Below are 25,891 nucleotides of genomic sequence, written 5' to 3' on the forward strand. Positions count from 1 at the left end.
GACCAAGAAAGTGGACAAAGCTGGGCATAGTGGTGCACACCTGTAGTCCCAGCTACTCAGGAGGCTAATCTGAGCTAGGAGTTCGAGGTCACAGTGAGCTATGATTGCACCATTGCATTCCAGCCTGGGTAACAGACCAAGACTCAGTCTCAGAAAAAAAAAAAAAAAAAAAAAAAAAAAAAAAAAAAAAAGAATACATGCTTGATTCTTTCCGTTAATTTTCACGGTAATGAGATGATGCCCTAATAATCTCTAATGGCTAACCATTGAGGTGTTCTTTTTGCTTTAGTTCAAACAAATCAATTTTTATGGCCGGGCGCGGTGGCTCAAGCCTGTAATCCCAGCACTTTGGGAGGCCGAGACGGGCGGATCACGAGGTCAGGAGATCGAGACCATCCTGGCTAACACGGTGAAACCCCGTCTCTACTAAAAAATACAAAAAAACTAGCCGGGCGAGGTGGCGGCGCCTGTAGTCCCAGCTGCTCGGGAGGCTGAGGCAGGAGAATGGCGTAAACCCGGGAGGCGGAGCTTGCAGTGAGCTGAGATCCGGCCACTGCAGTCCAGCCTGGGCGACAAAGCGAGACTCCGTCTCAAAAAAAAAAAAAAATGAATTTTTATATATTTGGTGCATTTCAATCTTCACAAATTCCTTCTAATTATTTCCTTTGTACTTTTAAAAAATCACTTCTTCTTCAAGTTATTCTTTGAGTGTTTCCTGGTTTTCTGGCTTCATAAGCTATCACAGGCATTTTCTGCCGCAGACCTGGAATCTACTATTTCCCTAACGATCTCTACCACCTTTTGTAAGTGGGAAAAGGCAATAGAGACTACTATCTGGGCAGACCTCTTTAATTAGAGTGTAATTATTCAAGGTGACCATGGTCCCTGACACCCCTGCTGTGCTTTATAAAATAAATAAAGTACACCCCTGATGTGCTTTATTTATTTATGTTGCCTATTTGAGTCTTGCAGGCATTTCAGTTTGCAAACCCTGGGAAGAGGCCTGTGGTGTGATCCATAATAATTTAAGTTTTGTCCTGCCACAAATTGTAACTGAAACCACTAAATTTCTCTATGCCATGTTTTCCCCGTTTACAAATTTGGAACAATAGTAACTGTATCAAAAACAGTAAGAAACAGTAAGACTCAATTGTTTCATAGAACTGATGTTTATGGGTTTTTTTAATGAAAACTCGAAATCTTTAAGTCTTGGTATTTCTATCACTACTCCCACCACCACCCCAAATTCATAGTGACATAAATATTAATTTTGCTTAGTTTTTAAAGTTTTATAAAATGTTAAAGTATCACCTGAAATAAATGTAAAATTCAATAAATAAATTTGAGAACTAAACTTTAAATTTTCAATTCAAAAAATAAATTGAGAAATAGAGTAAATCTGTATGACGTTTCAATAGGCTCAGAATGATCTCAAAGCTTATAAATATTCATTTCTTGACCAGAGAAAGACTACTTGTTGCTCATAAATATCAATTTTTCTTCTTTCTTTAATAATAAAACTCTCAAATCTTAGTTGGATACCTGGTCATGGGAATGAGATTTAGACTTTCCAGCTTCTCTTGCAGCTATTAGAGCTGTGAACAAAGGTTTGTGGATAGGAAGTAAGAGGAAGTGATGAGTCATGCCAGGTCAATGTCTGGGTTGTGCTTCTAAACAGAAAGGAATTAGCTTTCACTCTCCCTTCTTCAGACTTCAGATTTCTGCCTGGCATGTTACTGTAGCAGTGAGTCTTTTCTACCACAAGCATGCAGGCAATATTCTAGGAATGACAGAGCAATAAGATAGAATGAACTTGGATCCCCAATACCATATCAACCCCAGACAGCTTATGATTAGGCTATTATGTGATAGCTAAACTTCTGTTTTACTTAGGCCACTATTTGTTTGGATCTTACTACAAAGCAAACAGATTCACTAACTAAAAAATATCCTATATATTCCATTTAACTCATTATATAGGCCTGTGTGGGGAGAGAAAGGATCTTCATAACCAAACATATAAGAGAACTGTTTCTGTGGAAGCTCGTTGCACTTTTTCCTCAACTGGCTGAGTGTGACTTCAATTGTCTAAAAGAGTGCCAATAATTGCTTGCAGGGATGGCATATGTATGAGCTGAACAAGAAATTTTCCCTTACAAAGGCCAACCCTGCTGTTGTCAAGCACCTAATTTTTCAGCAGGGTAGCAAACCCTAGCACCAGGATGATACCACACTGCTAGGTATCTGTTGCCAGGCTGACTTTATTAGGCTCCTTTCCTCATGTAGGAAACCATAAGAAGAATAGGCAATTCTGCATTTGGATAGGCTTCCCCTACCCATCCTGCTTCTGCCTACACCAACATCTGTGTCCTTATTGAAAATCCTGTACAACATGCTTTCTTAGTCAATATGGCCTCCAAACAAGAACTTATTTAATGGCAAAAAATGTGAAGCAGTGGTATAACGTCCTGCCACTTTTGTTTTTTGAGACAGGGTGTTGCTTTATCACCCAGGCTGGAACACAGTGGCTAGATTATAGTTCACTGTAATCTCAAACTCCTGGGCTCCAGTGATCCTCCTGCCTCAGCCACCCAGGTAGCTGGGACTACAGAGACGTGACACCACGCCTGGCTAATTTTTAATTTTTTGTAGAGTTAGGGTCTCAATTTGTTGCCCAGGCTGGCCTTGACCTACTGGCCTCAATCAATCCTGCTGCCTCGGCCTCCTGAAATGCTGGGATTATAGGTATAAACCACCATACCCAGCTTGATCTGCCTTTAGTAACAGAGCAGTTGCCTGGAAAAAAGGAAAGGAAAATCATTAATGCCAAACTAAAGTTGTGCAAGCAGTTGTAGAAATGAGAATGAGGTCTCCACTCTATTTTCTTAGTTGGGCACCTGGCCGTCAGAATAATATTTATATTTTCCACCTTCCCTGACAGCCATCTCTGGCTATGAGCTACGTTTAGCAGATGGAGTAGAAGGAAGTGATGGATTCCACTCCTAGATTGTGTCTTTAAAGAGAAGTTACTTAGCCTCACCTTATCTTCTTTGGACGGCAGACTTCTGCCTGGTATGTACGCCGAGTGTCAGAAGATTGAGTAATTAATTTCCGCTTCACTTCATTCTTTTTAATAATTCAATGATATAAGCAAAAATCTTTATACTCTTTCCTCTTCCTTTTTCCCTGTTGTTGTTTATTGCAGTAGTCTTCAAACTTCTTTCCCCTGCAAAAAAACTTTTGAAAAATCCTATTGAGGGCGGTGGTGGCTGCGGATTCAGTTGCTCTTGGCGCACGGGGTGGGAGTGTCTTTTGGAGACTTTTGAGTAATCTGGTATTAATCAATGCCAGTATTTTGGTTCTTTATGAAAGATGTGAGGGGAATCTGTTGTCTCTTTTGGGACTAGGAGGAGAGAAGAAAAAAGTGTTTGGAAGCAAGATCTCATTATTTGATGCCTTTTTGGTTTCCTGCATAATTATTTCCTTTTTGTTCTATTAAAAGAAATTGCAAAACATTTTTAGACATGCTGTCTTGTTGCAGCAATGCTAAGTGAACAAAACATAGCTACTGAAATCAAGTCTGAGTCTGTTTCAAGACATGTAAACCCAAACTCAGTTAAACAATAAAGGGAAGTTAATGGTTTCTTACCTGAAAAATCTAGAGGCAGGGCTAGCTTTAGGTGAGGCTTAACCTGACTGTTTGGCTATGTCACTAAAAGCTGACTCTGTGAGGGAGATCCCTGCCTTGGCTGAGCCGTGGAGAACATACCACAGTACCACCAGACGCAGACTTTGGTGGCCCACAGTAGCAGCACGCCCCGTTGTGCCTCACTGGGAGTTGGTTCAGGGAGCAGCAGTGGCTAGCCACTTTCTGTTAGATCATGAGAATACAGAGGATGCCATGTGCTTCCCAGGACCTTGGCTTCACCTCCTGGCTATGACGTCATGGCGGCATCACATCTCACTGGTGGACCCACAGCCCATCTGGGAATAGCTGTGGAGCCCTGAAAAATACCATTTATGTGGGCCATTCAGGCAGAGACAGTTAAATTTTGAAAGGCAGTCTAATTAGTTGGGTTCAGACTATGTTTACAAGATTAAAATAAAATTTGGCTTTTTCTTCTTACCCATTGGGTTGGGAGCTTATTAATAAGATCAAATCAATCACAAAGAAATTTTAAAGCCTTATTTTCATTGCACACCTGACCATAAAATGAGTAAACTTGTGACTACACTGTTTAAGCTTATTTTGCCATTAATAAATAATATGTGTTCATTAAGGAGAATGTGCAAAGTTTAAAAATAAAAGGAAAATATCACTTGTTAATGACACCTAAACACAATTGCTGTATTTTTATATATTTCCTTCCAGTGTTTTTTCTGTGAGTACGTTTTCATTACATAATCAAAATCATTATAAATGTGGGATTTTATTTCTTTTTTATTTAATATTATATCAAAGCACTTTTTGATCTCTAGACATACAATGTAAACAAGTGTATATTATTCTTTTAATATTTCATTGCATAATGTCCCAGAATTTACTTAACTGATCTTTTGTGTTTTTGTTTTTGTTTTTGAGACACAGTCTCACTCTGTTGCTCAGGCAGTGAGCAACAGTGAGTACAGTGGCCCAGTCTCAGCTCACTGCAAACTCCTCCTCCCAGGTTCAAGTGATTCTCATGCCTCAGCCTCCAGAGGAGCTGAGACTACAAGTGTGTGCCACCACACCAGGCTAATTTTTTTTTTTTTTTTTTTTTTTTTTTTTTTTTGGTAGAGTCAGGGTTTTACCATGTTGGCCAGGCTGGTCTCCAACGCATGGCCTCAAGTGATCCACCTGCCTCGGCTTCCCAAAGTGGTAGAATTACAGGCATGAGCCACTGCGCCCACTACTTAACTGATCTTTTAATACTGTATCATATTCATTAAAGAAGAGGAAAAAGTGAAAAATATGTTTATGGTGAAATACATACTGTATCTAAAAAGGACAGAATAATTTTGGTTATTTCTTATCCCATACAGATCCTTTCCCCAAATTATACCAAATTTATAATGAATCAAGTCGGAGTATTGGCCCAAAGCACCTAATGAACTCTGAAAGTGAAAAGTATTACATGCTTCAGCAACCCAGACCTTATCCATCTGACCAATTTTGACAAAGTCAGATCAAACAGGTAAGGGGAGAGGTAGCTAAATGAGTTAGCTAAATATCATTACCCAGCTTACACAACCATGGATGTTCCACTAATTCTTAAACCCAGCATCCTGGGAATCAGTGGACTGAAGTGTCTGTTCTGCTTTGGTTGTGTAAAACTGGCCAGGTCTGTACTATAACCTTTCAGACCAACAAACTCAGTAAGGGTTTGGAAAGACTGAAGAATGCTGGAACATTATCTGTTTATTTTTTATTTTTCATCTTACATACGATCTGCCCAGATTGCTTCCATAAGGGAATTCCATAAGGACATTACACACACACACACACACACACACACACACTCAGTTACAAAATGAATAACATTTCTTAATTTCTTACATAACATCAACTCTTTCAATCCGTACTAGCATCAAATTTCTTGGCTGACTAATTTTTCCCACCAGACATGAAACTAAGTGGAGAAAAGACTTAAAATTTTCTTTTTTTTTTTTTTTTTTTTTGGTCTTAAATGAACTAGATTCTGCATCTCACTCTGCTCTGCATAACTACCCACACAAATGGGCATATAAAATATAAAATTGCAAGAGCAAAGAATAGGAATATATTATTTAATTTCTGGTCACATGTGTACATTTAAGTGTGCATATAAAAAGGTAATAATTATAAAGTACGACTTGTACAATATGTCCTGAAAATTTTTTTCTAGTAACACAGCCTATATGTTGTATACAAGCTAAATTAAAATATTTCTTGTTTCAGTACTGACTACTATAAAATTTATTTATTCCAGTTCAGGAAAGGATTTCAAAATGGAAATGTCCAAATAATGCCCAAATTTTCCTGTAGGTCAATTCTGATCCAGTATGCTGTGTCCAATTATAACTGGAGCTGTACTTTGGTCCTCTTAATAAAGTCAGCAAAGACAGAATTCTATACATCTTAATCAAATCTCCTGTGAATGGATTCAGTACATAGGACTGTGCTTCTAAATATTTTATATGTAGCTTTCCAGTAATAGTGTTCATTCTGTCAATCAATATCAAGTTAACCTCAAAATTACTGAAAATCTGGAATAAGATATAAAATATTGAATTATTCATTTTTAATAGCATAGGTAATAAATGTATGTTGCTCTGGAGAAATAACTCTTGATTTTTTTTCATGTAAAATTTATGAGACATTTTGAAATAGGGGGAAAGTTCAGTCCTCTCTCCTCTGTACTGGACGATAAGCTCAGTGGGAACAACCAGCAGCCCTCACGCATGGGACATTGGTATGTTGTATTCTGGAGGCATGGTCCACCCATGTCTTGTATTGCAGAGGCGGCTCAGTCGCAATTCAACTTGAGGAAATTCTATTCAATGTAATGTTGTTTAACACTTCAATTTAATAAACATTTAATGAGCAAAGCACAATGCTAGGTATGTTAAGAAGGGATTCCTTAGTTGCAAGAAATGACAGTTCTAATGTTAGTTTGCTTATGTGAAGGGCAATGGTACAGAGAAGTCTCATAGAACCTATGGCAGGAAGACAAGCAGGCCTCATAGGAACTGGAGAGCTGTCAAACATTCTCTTCCTTCCTGTCCCCTGACCTACACAGCCTCTTCTTCTGCTTCTGTTATTCTCTTTGACTATATGGCATGTGATCTGCCCTATTTCTGCTTCATTCTGCTTTCTGTAAGCCTCCTCCTTTGCTCTTTTACCAATTCTGGCTCCTAGGTTTCAGTCTTATAGAAGGAACGTGTGTGTGTGTGTGTGTGTGTGTGTGTGTGTGTGTGTGCACGCACACGCATGCATGTATGTATATACACACACATATAATTTTTTACTTGCTGATGTTTTCTTGTGAAAAACATAATTTTAGCACAAGACAGATTGTGACAACAGGTACAAAAAAATAAGTGCTACTGGAGTATGGAGGAGAGATAGATTGAGGTAAGGGTCTAGGAAAACTTCCATGGTTGGAAGACACTCAAAATATCAGAAATACTTTGAATGGTGGCCTACAGATAAGGAGTGTGGAATGAAGTCCAACGTTTATGGTGACTAGGGATCATATGTGTTACAGAGATAGGTGTGACTTGAGAGGCAGCTTCTTCTACATTGGAAAATCATCAGAGGTTTTCGATGAAGTGAGTCACATAATCAAATCTGTGCTTCATGAAGATGCTTAGGGCATTGTAGTTGGATGAATTGGATGTGGTGAAGGGGCTGGAGCTCCTATCCCCCTTCAGAAGCAAGGCAGATCAGTGAATCTGCATAAGGGTATTAATGGTCTGAATTAGGAGAAACACCATGAAAACGAGTGGACACAAATAACCATTATATTTAACACAGATAGTTTAGCTTTGGTGTGGAATGTGTGAATAATAATCAGAGTTTAAAATGTTGGCAAAATGTTAAATACTTCTAGTAAACTGCAGCATCGTTTTTAAATAGTTAATTTTAAATAATTAATTTTTAAGTGGAAGAAGGAGGAAGATATGAAGATGGGGAAGTGTTAAGTTTGTTATTTTTTAAAAAATTTATTTGCCTTTAAGTTCCGGGATACATGTGGCAGAACATGCAGGTTTGTTACATAGGTGAGCATGTACTACAGTGGTTTGCTGCACCTGTCAACCTGTCACCTAGGTATTAAGCCCTGCATGCATTCTGATGCTCTCCCCTCACCCCCCCAACAAGCCCTGGTGTGTGTTGTTCCCTTCCCTGTGTCCATGTGATCTCATTGTTTAGCTCCCACTTATGAGTGAGAACATGCAGTGTTTGGTTTTCTGTTCCTGTGTTAGTTTGCTGAGGATGATGGCTTCCAGCTTCATTCATGTCCCTGCAAAGGATATGATCCCATTCCTTTTTATGCCTGCATAGTACTCCATGGTATGTATGTACCACATTTTCTTTATCCGGTCTATCATTGATAGGCATTTGGGTTGGTTCCATGTCTTTGCCTTTGTTATTGTGAATAGTGCTGCAATAAACATACATGTACATGTATCTTTATAATAGAATGATTTATATTCCTTTGGGTGTATACCCAGTAATGGGATTGCTGGGTCAAGTTAGTTATTTTTAGTTTTTTAAAAAATGCTTTCTGTCAGCTCTGGAGGGCTGCTAGCCCACAGGCCAATAGTTAGGATGGATTCCTCTGCTAGGTCCGAGCTGTGTGTGATGGGGTGACATGGCTGATCCCTCAGAGCAGGGTGTGGAACAGTGCACTTAGGGATAGAGTTGGTGTGCAAAAAGAGGTGCTGTGTGGGTCCAGTGTGAGAGAAACAAATCTGAAATCCAGCATTGAAATGCTATTAAAAGAAGAGGCCCCAGAGACTACTGTTTGGAAAATTCCATAAAACAGTAGGGTCCCAGTTCTCTAGAAGATGGTGAAGACAGAAATTGGACTCATGGGATGCTGGAAGGGGATTATGATATAGGGAAAGATAGGCCTATAAATCTGAAAAGTGTCTTGTACAAATCTCATCTCCTGGGATGATCTGGCCATGACTCTCAACCCCATTCTCAGTCATGGAATATGTTCTTAGTGAGCACTTACCAATTGCAAAGCACTGTTAGAAACACCAAGGGGCCTACCATGCCACTGAAGGAGAAGGGGCTAACATATTTTGAGGATCTACTATATTCAAGGTACATTACCAGAGACCATGCAAATGTTCTTTGATTTAATTTTTTTTTTTTTTTTTTTTTTTTTTAACATCGACAACTTTTTAAGCTTGGTCACAATTAGTAGGACTTTTTCTCTGTCCAAGCACAGTATTGGCCACTTCCTTACTTTGTGACTCTTGAATAAATGGTTTTTCCCCAGACACACAAAGGGGGCAACTACTTTCCTCTAGAGGTCAATAGTTGAGATGAGGGACTTGCTCTGTCTGCAAATCTGAAATCTCACCCAGCCGAGCTTCTGACTCATCTTTCATGTCCTCAGTGCCTCCTGATCTGTGAGCTCTTGGTTCTGGCCCATCCCCAGGCCAGTGAGCTCACTCTAAACTGTTGCTGCTGCTTCTCCTCAGATAGCTACGTCCTTCTAACCAGAGCCTACAATCTATCTGGGGAACTTTGGCTTCTAAAACTTACCCTTCCAATGCATGGGAAGCACTTTTCCTCACAAAAGACAATCATTTTGAAAAAACTAAAAACAAAAACAAAAACTCTGAAACACAGAATTTAAAAATGAAAAAAATTGTCTACTCTGGATAAATGTTCTTTACCATTAAGAGAGATTGTGTCTTAGATCTCCTAAGGTTAACACAAAAGATTATAAAAACTATTAAGGATTTGGAGTCATTATGTTCGTTAATGTTTTTTAAAATTACATTTTAATTTTAGCATTGAATGTTTTGCTGCTATGTAAGATAATAGGATCAATACTGGGAGGTAGGGTGACCAACAATCCCAGTTTGCCTAGGAGTGAGTTGTTCCCTGGGATTTGGGAATTTTAGTGCTAAAACCAGTACAGTTGGTCCCCCTAGTGGAAAACATATTGGTATAGTTGCTAAGACTGTAGATTCTAACACCTTTATTTAAGGCTTTGCTCTTCAGTGTACTACCTATTTGTCATAAGCAATGTACTACCTTTTTATTATAAGCAAATTACCCAATTTTATGTCTCCATTTTCTCTTCTGTAAAATGAGGATAAAATAGTAACTACCCCCAAAGAGTTGTTGTGAAATTAAATGAGTTACTATATGGGAATGCAGTGTGGCAGATCCCCCACTAGGTTAGTTAAGGGTTTATGTCTGCTGCTTGAACCCTGAAGGCTAGGCAATGAGCCAAGGTCTTGGTGCTCAGCAGAAGGGCAGGTGTCCTTGAGAACCCAAACATCCTGGAGCATAGCTGGAAACATAATAGTGGACAAAGAGCCAGAAAATTAACTTAAAAGCAGTTTAGAGAATAGCAGTGGGGTGGATCTTGTAGTTGTCCTGCTGCTGCCCAGGAATGCCCTGTGTGTAAGTCCTGATTAACCCATCTGCTCACCAAGCCGGACTTGTCCGAGTCATTCTTTGGTCTCTCAACTACTTCCCAGTTTGGAGGAACATTAAAGTCCCAGGTTTTTCTTGTAACACTTACAACATTACCTACAATGTAATAAACACCAAATAAATGCCAGCTGTCATTGCTAGGTGCCACCCCTTTTCCCTGATTGTATTTGCTTATTTTTTTTTACTACCCCATTTTTTGATCCTTCATTTTATATTTACATAGATTCATTGTTTACTACTTGCCCTTCAACTATGTATTTTCCAATACTGAGTTTTCCAATCTTTTTAAAAAAATTTAAAGTTGCTACATAATATTTTGCATATTTATAGGGTAATAAAAATAATATGTGATATTTTGTTATATGTATAGAATGTGTAATGATCAAGTCAGGGTATTTATTTGACATGTCTATCACTTTGAGTATTTATCATTTCTATGTGTTGGGAACAATTCAATCCTCTCTTCCAGCTACTTTGAAATACATAATATATTGTTAACTGTAGTCACTCTACTCTACTGTTGAACAATAGAACTTAAACTTTATATCAGTGTGTTTGTGACCATTAACCTACTTCTCTTCATTCCCCTTCCCACCCACCCACTTTTCCCAGCCTCTAGCATCTATCATATGAGATCAACTTTTTTCATGAGATCCAAACTTTTTTTTATGAGATAAACTTTTTTTAGCTCCCATATATGAGAACATGCAATATTTGTCTTTCTGTGTCTGGCTTATTTCACTTATAATAATCTCCAGTTCCATCCATGTTGCTGCAAGTGAGTTTTAAAATCTTGATTCATTTCTTGGCTGGTAGAGTTTTATAATCAATTAAACGTTTCACAGAGAGCTCATAGGTGCTTCTATTAGTGTGCAGTAGCTGCTATTTTTAAAATACCATCAGGCGCAGTGGCTCACACCAGTAATCCCAGCACTTTGGGAAGCCATAGGTGGGCGGATCAACTGAGGTTAGGAGTTCAAGACCAGCCTGACCAACATGGTGAAACCCTGTCTGTACAAAAAATACAAAAATTGCCTGGGCTTGATGGCGACTGCCTCTAATCCCAGCTATTCGGGAGGCTGAGGCGGGAGAGTCGCTTGAATGTGGGAAAATCGCAGGAGGCAGAGGTTGCAGTGAGCCCAGATCGTGCCATCGCAGCGACAGTGCAAGACTCCATCTGAAAACAAAACAACAAAACAATACAAAAACAAAAAACAAAAAAAATTGGGTGGTTTAACAAAGTTACTTTTCTCACAGTTCTGGAAGCCAGAATTCAAGACCAGCATGCCATAGAGTTGGGTTTCTGGAGAGGGCTCTTTTTCTGGCTTGAAGATGGCCACCTTCTTGTTATGTCCTCATATGGCCTTTCCTCTATGCCTCTGTGGAGAGAACACGTTCTGGTGTCTCTTCCTCTTCTTGTAAGAACACTTATTCTATTGTATTAATCTCTCCTTTTGACCTCATTTAACCTTAATTACCTCCATAAAGGCCCTACCTCCAAATACAGTCACATTTCAGGTTAGGAGTTCAACCTACAAATTTTGGGGAGACATAATCCAATTAATAATATTGCAATATTTTATGAGTTCTCTGGTTTTTGAAAATGCCTGCTACTTGACTTTATGACTGAATAATATCTTGTGGGCATATAATATTCTTGGATCCCTCTTTTTTTCAGCATTTGATAGATGATAGTGCTCCATTCATTTCTGTCATTGATGTTTTTCATGTCAAAGTCTGACATCATCCTGACTTCTTCTCTTATAATGACTTGTTTTGCCTGAATTCCTGAATTCTTTTTAATTTTTTTTTTTTTTTTAGAATTTTTCTTTTTAGAGACAAGGTCTCACCTGGTTACTCGGGTGCAGTGGCATGACCATAGCTCACTGCAGCCTCAACCTCCTGGTCCCAAGTGATCCTCCTGCCTCAGCCTCCTGAGTAGCTAGGACTACAGGCTAGCAACACCACACCTGGCAATTTTTTTAAATTTTGAAGTTCAATAACTTAACCACATTTTATCTTGACCCATGTCTTTGTTTTCTTATATAGAATGTGTCCTATCAAACTACAGATTTGGGTTTTATATTTTAGTAACATTTTACTTTCTTTTATTTTAAAATACTTTTCCTGTTCTGTTTGTTGAATTTTACCTCAGGGACATCAATTATTCTTATGTTGGGTCACCTTTGGTCTTCATTTTATCATGTTCTCTAAAATTGCTTTCATCTCTTTTGTTTTCTTTTCTTTTCTTTTCTGCATCCAGCATTATATCCTTAAGTCTTTCTTTCTCTTCATCTCGCAGACAGTAGAAGTTGCCTACCTGATAATAATTTCTCTCTTCTTCCTTACTAATAGAACCCCATTTTTTTAGAGAGACAGGCTCTCTCTCTGTTATCCAGGCTGGGGTGCAGTGGTACAATCATAGCTCGCTGTAGCTTCAAACCCCTAGTTAGTCTCAAGCAATCCTCCCACATCAGCCTCCCAAGTAGCTAGAACTACAAGGTGCACACCATCATAGCCAGCTAATTAAAAAATTTATTTTGTAGAGACAGGGTCTTGCTATGTTGCTTGGGCTGGTCTTGAACCCGTGGCCACAAGCAGTCCTACTGCTTCAACCTCCCAAAGTGGTGTGATCACAAGCATGGGCCACCATGCCCAGCCTCATTTTATTTTTATGGCAATGTATATCTTAAAAACTTGATTTCTTGGTCTCTCTTGCAGCTGAAGTTGGGCATATGACCCAACTCTGGACAATGAGATTAAGTCTAATATGTGAGATATTTAGGAAAGCTTTCTAAAAGAGATTCAACTCAGTTGGCAGGTGCCTTTTACATTTCTTCCTTCTCATTATGCCTTCTTGGAATATAGACACAAAGTGAAAGAAGGAGCAGCCCTCTTGGTATCATGAAGTGTTCATAAGGATAAAGACTGCACACTGAGATGTTAGATCAGAAAGCTAGGCCGGGCGCAGTGGCTCAAGCCTGTAATCCCAGTACTTTGGGAGGCCGAGGCGGGTGGATCACGAAGTCAGGAGATCGAGACCATCCTGGCTAACATGGTGAAACCCCGTCTCTACTAAAAATACAAAAAACTAGCCGGGCGTGGTGGTGGGCGCCTGTAGTCCCAGCTACTCGGGAGGCTGAGGCAGGAGAATGGCGTAAACCCGGGAGGCTGAGCTTGCAGTGAGCCGAGATCGCGCCACTGCACTCCAGCCTGGGTGACACAGCGAGACTCCGTCTCAAAAAAAAAAAAAAAAAAAAAAAAAAAGATCAGAAAGCTAACTGGATCTTTGATAGCTCCATTAAAGAATTGAGAAAAATAACTCACAATTTGTTTAAATAATTTAGTTTGGTTTCCTGTTACAATTGAAAATAATTCCTAGTAATACAGATTATTCACTTGATTTTTAGCAATTTAAAAGTATGATGTACTTTAGTAATTTTTTGTCATATTTGGGTTGGGGTCATGGTAATTCAGCTTTTGAGATTTGCTCCAATTTTGCTATATGTGCTACTGAAGGGAGCAGGATATTGTTTTTACTTTAATGGTGAAAAAAAAAGGGAGGAAGCCAGGTCACCAAGAGCAAGCAAATATTGTCATTCCGAGTGATAATTAAATGAGTCAATGGGGGGAACCACAGAAAGCAGAGGGAGGCTGGTAGTGGGCTGTACTCCTTAGAAGTAACAAGAAATGGACATTATATTTTGTCTTTTTCTGCCAGGCTTTCAAATCTTTGATGGTGAGATGATTTTTAAAATTATTTTCTGTTTTCCACTGTTTTATAGGGAGTAATCCAGAGTTCAGAATCCAGAATTCAAAAGATGTGTTTGAAATTATGTTGATAATGTGCTTATTGAGATGGTAAATTTGATAATAAGGTAATTAAAGCAAGCAAGAATAAAATGGTGCAACTAAGAAAAAGGAACAATATTGGCTTGGGATTTAAAGTAAATCTATACCTTTTGTTACTACTAAATTAGAGATGCCTGATGACTCTGCCCAGCTGTTAATTAAGCAGTGAGGAGGCCAGTGATTAACTCCATCAGGTCCCCAAGATACTGTTTAGTTATTACTTCAATTTACTGTACTAAGCTCACTAATTGGCAATGCCTTGAAAACACTGAGAATATCTAGTTCATAATATGTTTAGTGTTCTATATGATTAGATAGAAAAAGCAATTCTAATTTAGTTCCTCATTCATTTTAATTTAGATTAGCAGATGTTCTATGTGTACTGCAGTAACTATTTTATTTGCATTATGGAAGAGCCTATAATAGCAATTTATCAATTTTTTGTTATACTGCGGTTTTAATTTCCCCCAAAATGCTACTATAAAAATAGGATACATTTTATTTTCTAATTCATGTAGAATATCCCAAGAGCAATATTTGGCTCATAAAATTCAAGCCATATTTTAAAATGAGTTTTGTTTGAAGAGGGGATGAGGGAAACTGAAAAAAAAAGTAAAACAAGAGAAAGAAGGGAAGTAAACTGAACAATGAAGCTCTCAGCTTTCCGAAGATATAAATTCACTGTGAGAACAGTGATGGTGGATAGCGGAAGTAGTTCACATAGAAAAGATTCTTATTTTCTGTATAATGTTGCCATTTGAAACTGATCTAACATGTATCACATACGTTTCATGGATATGTATATAATGAGTAGGAATTTTCCACAAGGCACCATTTGGATAAACGGTAGGGAATTTAAATTTTGTAATCTCATAGGTTTCCTAAGTCTTACTTGCAGTTAATCAGACAACAAATGTTTGATATTTTAAGCTGCTAAGTCTAGGGGTTAGTTTTTTAATGCAGCAATAGATGACTAAAATACAGTATACATTATAGGATTTTTTGCTGATTAAATGAGAGCAAGTGATACATAAATGTTATCACTATTAATTTGACCTACCAGAACTTTGGTTAGAAAGTTACTTCTTTTATATAGATTATACTTATTCTGTTGTTGAATTCAATTTTTGATGTTTGGTTTAGTTTCTCTAAACTTTCCCATCACTTTTAAGTTCAGGGTTACAGACATTTACATTTTTACCTCATGTTGGAAATGTGTGATTGGCAAAAATAGTCAATTCCTAGATGTTATAATAAAAATAAACTATGTTGAAAAAGTATACCACTACTTTCTACAGGCATGTGTATTTGGTGAATACAGAAAAGTTTTCAGCTGGTATGCTAAAGAGTTATTTTAGCAAAGCATACATATTATTTGTAAGGGTTTGATTAAAGAGAGGTTATTCTTATAATCTCCTATATTTTAGCCTGATTTTCAAGGAATATTGGGCCACACCAATAACAACTTTATCTTTACTTGTATAGTATTGGTGAATAAAGCTCACAAGATGGTGTTTTCATCATATAAGACCTGGATCTCAAACTCAATGCCTTTAGTGCTGAGCAGGTTAGGGAAAAAGAATGAAGTGAGCTGTGTGGGTGGGAGCACAAGTCCTGTAGAAGCTGCAGATACTCAACTCAACCCGACATTCTCATTCAGGAATTTGAGTCCTTGGTTGCAAGTCTCCAAATTTCCAAGACAAGATGAAAACCTGGGCTTTTGTTTGTGATCTTTAAAATGTATTTGAGGGAAAACTCCCCATATTTAAAAATATTGTTTCAGTTTTTAAAAAACATTTGCGGATCAAATAAAACACATGTATGAACTAGAGACATATCCTAAAAAGATGAGAGAGAAGATAAGTGTATGACCTGAAGTTATTTATTTCGTGGACAAATCCTGTAGCTATTGGAAGAAAGTTTTAGAAGCTTATGTTTTGTACATTTCCAGGTGTTGGATAATCAATACAGTTTCTATAAAGAGGCCAGCACTAACACTGCATCCATCAACAGACAAATGTAGTGTCAAAAATCTTCTCCTCAAGGGTTCTCATTCATACAGACAAAACCAGTTAAAATTTCTAAAAAAGACATTTCTCTGTGTCTGTAATCACTTTCCTGTGGATGTACAGTGGCCTACTTTATGACTTACTGTTTAACCAGCTGCAAAAACAATAAATGGAACCCCAGGTAGAAAGGACCATCTGCCAGTGGGCTTCACTGATTCATTATAATAAGGGTCAGCAAAGCTGGGGGTCTGTCCCATCACCTCAACTAGGTCCGCAATTGAAGGGTCTAAAATAAATATGCTCTACTTCTAACCTTTACTCCTTTTGCTTTTACAATGTTTATTACTTTATTCAGCATGACTGCTCATGTGAAATGTGTCTATTGTCTTTTAACCACAATCTCAGGAATATCATAAATACAGAATTACATAGCAGGAGATATCTTTTGAATGTTGGAAAATGAGAGAAAACATTTTTAGTCTCTTCCAGGTCAATTCACTTTCTGTTATTCTACCATATATATTGTTCTTAAAGCTACTATTTTGGATTCCATTAATTTCTAGCTATTGAAAAGCCTGAAATAGGGTACCTTGTTTTTCTGATAAAGTCTGTCGGGTAAAATTTATTTCATCCTAAATTTTGACTTATAAAATATACTTTTGCAATTAAAATAGCAAAGAGGATGATTTCATTAATTGTATACGTTACTCATTGTATAAGATTTCTTTTAAAAACTTATTAAGTGACCATATTTTCTGAGACTGCTGTTGGTGATAAATGTTGAGCAAGACCCTAAATTAGTTAAGTTAATCAAAGTGGAAGACAATTGGACATTAACATTTGGTTTTTACTGTATAATAAAAATTAATGTTTTTTTCTCTTTTAGGTATATTAAAACAATGAATATGTTTCATTAGCCTATTAATAAAAATGAACACATTAATATTAGCCATTCTTCAAAGAAAATAATTGGGATATTTTATTTAAAAAAGCAATATTCAGTAATTTCTGTATAGATTTTGATCGTCTGCATATTATGTATTCAGTAAGGTTGAATACCTGAAAATGATGAGTCCATTGTCATATTCCTTTTGTCTTACGAGAGTTGTGAGGTAATTGTGAAGTAGCTTCTATTAATCCAATCCTTCTGCATATGTCAACTATAAACTCTGGGCAAAGGTGAACAACTACCTGAAAGAGCACTGGAGACTAGAAGCAAGAAAAATCTGGGTCTGCAACTGGAAGAAGAACATTTCACTGAAGAAGTTTCTCATTTTTAAAGCCTTGTGGCTTGAGGACAAGCCCCAGGAAGGGTAGCCAAGACCCCTGTGCACAGAAGCTCACACTTTTACTGACTTTAAGAACCAGAGAATGGGCCAGGCGCGGTGGCTCATGCCTGTAATCCTAGCACTTTGGGCAGCCAAGGCGGGCAGATCAGCTGAGGTCAGGAGTTCAAGACCAGCCTGGCCAACATGGTGAAACCCCATCTCTACTAAAAATACAAAAAAAAAAAAAAAAGATAGCTGGACATAGTGGCATGTGTCTGTAATCCAAGCTACCCAGGAGGCTGAGGCAGGAGAATTGCTGGAACCTGGGAGGCAGAGGCTGCAGTGAGCCAAGATTGTGTCACTGTGCTCCAGCCTGGGTGACAGAGCAAGACTCCATCTCAAAAAAAAAACAAAAAAACAAACAAACAAAAAAACCAGAGGATGGAGTTGAGAGTGACTAAAACAGCTGGAAAGTAAAGATGGAAATTCTGGAAATGAGAGAGCTAGAGAAGGGGAGGTCCAAATCCTCTATATAAACTCTGCCCAAATTGCTGGATGAATCCTAAGCCTTACATATATAAGGAAAGGCTCTAAGCAGCCAAGGTAAGGCTAAAATCACTAAGTAATGATTTCAATTGTCCACCTGCTGCAGAGGAGACAAAATTTGAAGTTTACTTCCACCCAAGTAAACTGCCTGCAAAAACAACAAGAAAAATCAACACTTTTCAGAGAAATAGGACCAGAACTGGGTTATATGGCCATGTTCTAAGTGCAATTGAGCTAGGAAGGTGATAATTTGCCATTTTCAATCTCTGTAATGGGGAAGAGCCTCTGCCAGAAAGAAAGCAGAGAGTCAGAAAGCAGGTAGATTATCTAAAGAGTTTGCAACATTAGGCAAATTGATACAGTCTGGTTGGGGCAAGAGGTACTTGTCCGTTGAGTTGGACTAGGAATCAAAATTTTAACTTGCAATCTGGTATTTATCCCTGCTGTATATTTTAATAAATTTTATTGTAAATATGTCAGACAAAAATTGATATTATAAGTCCCCATTACTTGCCTTTGTGAACCCTGAAAATCTGAGACAGGTCTCAGTTAATTTAGAAAATTTATTTGAGGACGCACGCGCCCATGACACAGCCTCAGGAGGTCCTGATGACATGTGCCCAAGGGGGTCAGAACACAGTTTGGTTTTATACTTCTAGGGAGATATGAGAAATCAATGAACATATGCAAGATGAACATTGGTTTGGTCTAGAAAGGTAGGACAACTTCAAGCAAAGGTGGGAAGACTCAAAGTGGGGAGGAGGCTTCCAGGTAATAGGTAGATAAGAGACAAATGGTTGCATTCATTTGAGTTCCTAGTCTCTCCAAAGAAGGCAATTAGATATGCATTTATCTCAGTGAGCAGAGGGGTGATTTTGAATAGAATGGGAGGCAGGTTTTCCCGAAGCAGTTCCCAGCTTGACTTTTCCCTTTAGCTAAGTGATTTTGGGGGTCCAAGGTATTTTCCTTTCACAATTTCCCCATTTTATTTTTAAAAATCTCTTAGAGAAAGCATTTTAGAAGAAAATGAGCCTCTCTGGTCTCAGGTTTTGTCTGATCTCTCATGGCTAGGATGGTTTATTCCTAGATGCATAGGTCCCAAGTTACTAGAAAAGCTCATTTTTAGAAGGTTGTGAAGTCTCATGTCCTATGAAGAGAAAGTAGGGGGAGGAAGGGAGAAAAACAACAACAAACAAAAGAAGAATCCTGGAAAAATGATATAGGCAACATTACTCTGAAGTTCATACATCAGTAGGCAGGTATGAAAGTGCCTTATGTATGTATACAGTTGCTGTTATTTTTTTCTGAAGTTTAAGTTGTCTAGCTTTAGTTTGCAGGGCTTTACGAAAGCACAGCTTAGTTTCCAGTGACTCCAAATAGGAAAAATAGGGAAACAAGAAGAAAAAAAATTGAAAACATTATTTTGAAGACTTGTAGCCAAGAAAAGTTAGAATTCCATCCAAACTATAGAAAATAATAAAAATGGAAAAACATTAGGTAAGACTAGAATTTAACAACAGGTGTACTATAGTTTTTGAGACATAATTTTTCTCTCTCCAGTTTCCCATTTTTACTAAAGACAAATCATGATAGCACTGATTGGCTTTATTATACTTGGCCTGATTATTTGTATACAATGCAGGAAGAATAATATTTTTTAACATAGGCTTTTAAATGGACTTTGATGGAACTTTGTTCCATAGAAGAAATCTCAGATAAGACTTTTTTTTTTTTTTTTTTTTTTTTTTGAGACGGAGTCTCGCTCTGTCACCCAGGCTGGAGTGCAGTGGCCGGATCTCAGCTCACTGCAAGCTCCGCCTCCCGGGTTCACGCCATTCTCCTGCCTCAGCCTCCCGAGTAGCTGGGACTACAGGCGCCCGCCACCTCGCCCGGCTAGTTTTTTGTATTTTTTAGTAGAGACGGGGTTTCACCGTGTTAACCAGGATGGTCTCGATCTCCCGACCTCGTGATCCGCCCGTCTCGGCCTCCCAAAGTGCTGGGATTACAGGCTTGAGCCACCGCGCCCGGCCTCAGATAAGACTTTTTTAATGCTGCGCCCAGCCATGGATTTGTGCCATCAAAGACCTATGAGTTGGGCAAATTCCTCTCTTCTTGAGGTTCCAAGATAAACTTGGGCCTCTCAGAAAGTGACATTCTTTATTTACCACAGGTCAGGAACCCTGTAGACAAAGGTATGAGGCCAGTTTTTCAAGGGGCTTTTTTTGACTTCATAAGTCAAGTTTGATTCCTTAAAGGAAAGCACACCATTCTAGTCAAAGCCTTGGTAAAATAACCAGTTTCTACTATTGGGTCCCGTTACAAATGAAAACAGATTCTTATTGCACTTATGCTAATAACTGTATTGTCATAAATTAAAAATACTCACAAATAGTTTCCAAATTCTGTAGAAATTAGATAGAGAGAAACAAATATGATCCAAATGTTGTTCATAGGAGTATGAACATTCATTAAAAGCTGTAAATAGATTAAAATAAAAGTTTCCTTGGCTCTGAAAAACAAAACAAAGTATCAGCAACATTTTAAGTAAAAAGTTAAAAAGATTACTTCAGACTTCTGTTACTTTAGTCCATGCAGTGAATTCCTGTTCTACTTGACATTCATGAACATTTCAGCTCTCCATGAGTCCTGAAAGTTTTCCTTTATCCTGATGTCACAGTCTCCAAAGTTATCAGAAACCCGCATTAAAAAGCACCTGTTAGAGTTTTATAGCTGATTATAAAACCACCTTCTAAAGAGGATCAAAACAAGATTACAAAACTGTCTGTGGATGACAAAAAGTTTTAGGGCAGCCATAGTCAAAGGCACTTTGACAAGGAAATGTGTTACCCCTGTGGCACACAATGATGTAACATAACAATTATAATTATTACTGATAACACGTATTAAGTCATATCAGAATTATAGGAGTTTCCCATAATTTTGGAACACATACCAATAACATACAAATACAGCCCAAAGAAAACCAAACAGTATTTCATATTTGACAATGTTTCCTGTATAATTTTTATACCAAATAAGGCAAATATGTCGTTTTTGGACTTTAGGGAACCTATTAGTAATATCTTAAAGGATTAATTAGGTCAGAAAAATACATAATTTATAATTTGATTTTGGAAGGTTGGTCAAATATCAAAGGTTTAAAACATGTGATATTACAAAATCAGATCACAGTTCATTGTAAAATAAGTCATTCATTTAAGCACAGTGATCTCAGCTATAGACTAGCTGAGATTCAAGGAATGAACCTGTTTTTGCTACAGAATACCTGAAGGGCTCAAGTATGAATGACACCATGGATTAAAGCATGGCACTGAAAGCAGAGGGATCTACTAGTATACAAAGAGATTATACCCCTGTTTCCCCTCCTGTGCATTGGTGACTATCCCTAGGCAGGCAATTATGGGCTTATTTCTGGAGAGATTGAACCAGAGGAGTAGGTCTTAAACACAATCTAAGTGATAGAGAGTGAAGGTGAAATAAAGGGTTGCACACAGGGGGATTAATGAAACTCTAAATACTGGACTTTGGGACCCCCAGATTCCTTTCTGTGTCCCTTCCAGAGCACCAGTAGTTTGGTATGTTCTTCCTAGGTAAAAAGTTAAAAAACAAAAAATAAAACAATGCTGAAAGGTTTTAGAGAAAATACCTCCATAGACTGACTTAAAAGGCTGATACATTACCAGATCATCCACCATTTGGCAAGTCCTGTCCACAGGCCAGAGCTTATAAAATTTTAGGGCCTTTAACATGAAAAGATGGCCAAAGATCAATATATTCTTCAGGAATCATTCAACATAAGAGAGATCAAAATAAACAAACAGAAAATAGGAACCCAGAGGAAGCAAAGACAACTTTAAAAAAATACTATAATAAATATCCTCAGAGAATTAAAACATATAAGTATATTGTAGCCATTAAGTAAAAACAGGGTAACTATGGGAAAGAAAAAAAATTCTTGATCCAGCAATTCCATTTCTGGATATTTATCCAAAATATTTGAAATCAGTATGTGGAAGAGAAGTCTGCACTCCCATGCTTATTGCTGCACTTTTCACAGTAGTCAAAATATGAAATCAATTTAGGTGTCATCAATGGATGAATGGATTTTTAAAAATGTGATATATATATGTGTATATATATAAGTGTATATATATATGTGTGTGTGTGTGTGTATATATATATATATGCCATGGAATACTATTCAGCCATAAAAAAAAATGAAATCTTGTCATTTGCAACAACACGAATAAACCTAGAGACAGTATGTTAAGTGAAATAAGCCAAGCACAGGACAAATACTACATTATCTCATTCATATGAGGAATCTAAAAAAATTGATGTCATAGAAGTAGGGAGTAGAATACTGGTTGCCAGAGGCCAGAGAAAGTAGAGGGGCAGGGGAGATAGAGAGAAACGGTTGGTCAACAGGTACAAAGTAAGCTACAGTTAGATGGAACAAGTTCTGTTGTTCTATTGCACAGTAGGATGACTATAGTTAGTGATAATGTATATTTCAAAATAGCTAGAAGAGAGGATTTTTAATGTTTTCACCACAATGAAATGATAATGTTTGAGGTAAGAAATATGCTAATTACCCTGATTTGATCATTACACAATGTATACATGCAATGAAACATTATAGTATACTCCTTAAGTATGTATGATTGTTGTGTCAATTAAAAACAAAATAAAACTAAAGAAGAAATTGCTAAGAGAGTAAATTCCAAAAGTTCTCACCACAAAAATAAGTATTTGAGGTGATGGATATGATAATTACCTGGATTTTGTTATTCCACATTGTATTCATAAATCATAACATCCTGTACCCCATAAATATATACAATTATAATTTTTCAATTTACAATTAAAAGTAAAAATTAAAAAATAATTGATGTTTCTGTAAATAAATTAGTTAACTCAAAACATTTAAAAAATTTTTTCTAGGCATTTAAATATGTTAAATGTTAATGAAATTAAAAATTTAAATAGAGTTGGAAGTTGGGGAAGTTTAGAAACTAAAACAAAAAGATAAAGAGATAAAAAACAGGAGAAACTATTAACAAAAAGAAGAGGAGATTAAGTCTAAGAGGCTCACTTTGTAACTAATAGAAGATTTAGAGAAGGCCACAGAGAGAACTGAGGGGAGGAAACTACCAAAAATTAATTCAAGAAAATCTCCCAGAATGGAAGAATATTAGTCTTCAGATTGAAAGTACCAACAGAGTCCACACGAAAAGCTGAGAAAATGCCCACACCAAGTTACCTTGTTGTGAAATTTTGGAACGCCAGAGATAAATAAAATCTTTTTTTAAGTTTGTGGAGAAAAAGAGAGCGAGAGAGTCATGGAAGTGGGTGAAGGGAGATGGAGAAAACAGGGCACATTGAAAAAAGAGGAAAAAAAGAAGAGGATCACAGTAACATCAGGCTTTTTAACATTATCATTGCAAGCTAGAAGAAATGAGAAAATGCCTTCAAAATTCTGGAAAGTAATATTCAATCCAAACCAACATGCAGTGAATGGCATGCCCTAGAGCTTTTTGGTATTGGTTCGCATTTTTAAAACACTTTGAATGAAAATGTCCCCCTAGAGTTTTGCAGGGCATAATCTTCACAACTATATGCAGCAACTCTACTCAACTCAGTCAAATTTGCAGTCACATTTGAAGACAGAATACAGACATAGAAGGACTCAAAATTTACTGATTCATTCTTTTCTCAGGAAGCATATGCTCTAGAAAAGTGAACGGATAAGCCAAAAAAAAAAAAAAGGGAAAAACATGGAATATAAGAAATGGGTAATTCTGCCACCAAATATATGTGGGTTTCCTATAACAATTCTCTATTCAATTCTTCAATACCAATTAAGTGCCCCCAAATTTAATTCAATAATTTAATTAAATTCCGACACTAAGTCCTAGAGTTAGTATCAGAGCCCACAGGTTAAGGGCCCAGTCCCACAAGACTGCCACTCAGAAACAGCCAAATAGAAGAGGTGTACAGGGCTAGGTATAGGGGTAGTATAAAGCCTCCATGCCCTCTCCAGGTGCCCACTCTCCCGGCACATCAGTATGTTCACCAATCTGGAAACTCATGGCATCTTGTTGTTCAAGAGTTTTTATAAAGCTCAATCTGCACCCCACCCCCACACCCCAGAGGTCAGTGAGTGGGGCTGAAAATTCCAACCTTCTAATCACTTGGTCTTTCTGGTGATCAGTCCCATCCTGAGGCTATCTAGGGGTCCTACCCTTCGTCATCTGATTAGCGTAAATACAGGTGTGATCAAAAGGGTCTTTCATGCCTGTAATATCAGCTCCTTGGGAGGATTGATTGAGGCCAGGAGTTTGAGACCAACCTGGGCAACAGCAAAACCCTGTCTCCACAAAAAAAAATTTTTTTAATTAGCTGACATGATGGCATGTGCTTGCAGTTTCATCTACTCAGGAGGCTGAGGTAGTAGGATGGCTTGAACCCAGCAGTTCAAGACTGTAGTGAGCTATGCACTCTCCAGCCTGGGCGACACAGTGAAATCCCATCTCTTTAAAACAACAAAATAAAAAGCCGAGCATGGGGGCTCAGGCCTGTAATCCCAGCACTTTGGGAGGCCTAGGTGGGCGGATCGTGGATCATGAGATCAGGAGATCGAGACCATTGTGGCTAACATGGTGAAACCCCATCTCTACTAAAAATACAAAAAAATTAGCCAAGTGTCGTGGCAGGCGCCTGTAATCCCAGCTACTTGGGAGGCTGAGGCAGGAGAATCGCTTGAACCCTAGAGGCGGAGGTGCAGTGAACTGAGATCACGCCATTGCACTCCAGCCTGGGCGACAGAGCGAGACTCCATCTCAAAACAAACAATAATAAATAATAAAAATAAATAAAAATAAAAAAGTGGAAAGCTTGCTATGAATAATAAGAAAAGACATGCCCATTGATTTTTGTATCCTGAGACTTGGCTGAAACTGCTTATTGGCTTAAAAAATTTTTAGGCTGAGATGATGAGGTTTTCTAAATATAGAGTTATGTCCTCTGCAAACAGAGACAATTTGACTTCCTCTCTTCCTTTTCGAATATGCTTCATTTCTTTCTCTTGTCTGATTGTGCTGGCCAGAACTTCCAATACTATGTTGAATAGGAGTAGTGAGAGTGGTGGGCATCCTTTTCTCGTACTGGTTTTCAAAGAGAATGTTTCCAGCTATAAAGACATATGCACACATATGTTTATTGCAGCACTATTTACAATAGCAACAGCATGGAACCAACCCAAATGTCCATCAATGATAGACTGGATAAAGAAAATGTAGTACATGTACACCATGGAATACTATTCGGCCATGAAAAGGAAAAACCAAACACCACATGTTCTCACTCATAAGTGGGAGTTGAACAATGAGAATACATGGACACAGGGAGGGGAACAACACATACCAGGGCCTGTTGGGGGGTGGGGGGCAAGGAGAAGGAACTTAGAGGACGGGTCAATAGGTGCAGCAAACCATCATGGCACACACATACCTATGTAACAAACCTGCATGTTCTGCACATGTATCCTGGAACTTAAAGTAAAAAAAAAAAAAAAAAAAAGACATGCCTATCACTCAGGAAATTACAAGGGGTTTAGAAGTTCTGTGCCAGGAATGAGGGACAAAGACCAACTATTTATTTTTTATATTGCTGTAATCTAACACAGAACATGGTTTTAGAAAGACTGAGGATGATGACAAAGGGATCCCAGAGTGACAGTTATGCAGCAGGCTGGAAAGCAGCCAGCCCAGATCAGAATAAGGATATGTAGGCCTCTGGGATGAGAAGTGGGGTAAAGGGAGATGGAATTGGTAAATTATCTGCTTTGTAGGACCATTTAGAAAATAACAGCAGTAGGTATCTGACACATATGATGGAGCATTTAGAAAACATTAACAATAGATTCATAGAAAACAAAAAAAAGGAAAACAAAAGAAACAATTATTCACTACAGGAGAAAAAAGGCTATTCAAAAAAAGAAACATAATCATAGAAACGTACTTGGCCCTGTAGTGAACAATATTTAC

General features: G+C 37.8%; 1 protein-coding gene across 4 annotated transcripts in view; it reads left to right on the top strand.

Moving 5' to 3' along the window:
* Positions 1–25,891, top strand: part of LOC105488520 (NMD3 ribosome export adaptor) — a 181,563-nt gene that overhangs the window by 83,674 nt on the left and 71,998 nt on the right. For 2 of the 4 annotated variants that reach the window (XM_071091189.1, XM_011752692.3), the window contains exon 5: positions 5,023–5,174. The exons of the other annotated variants lie outside the window; for them this stretch is intronic. The gene's annotated coding sequence lies outside the window, so the exon portion shown is untranslated. The remainder of the gene's footprint in view (positions 1–5,022; positions 5,175–25,891) is intronic. 4 annotated transcript variants of the gene reach the window in all.

The sequence above is a fragment of the Macaca nemestrina genome, chromosome 2, assembly GCF_043159975.1.
Source record: "Macaca nemestrina isolate mMacNem1 chromosome 2, mMacNem.hap1, whole genome shotgun sequence".
Lineage (NCBI taxonomy): Eukaryota > Metazoa > Chordata > Mammalia > Primates > Cercopithecidae > Macaca > Macaca nemestrina.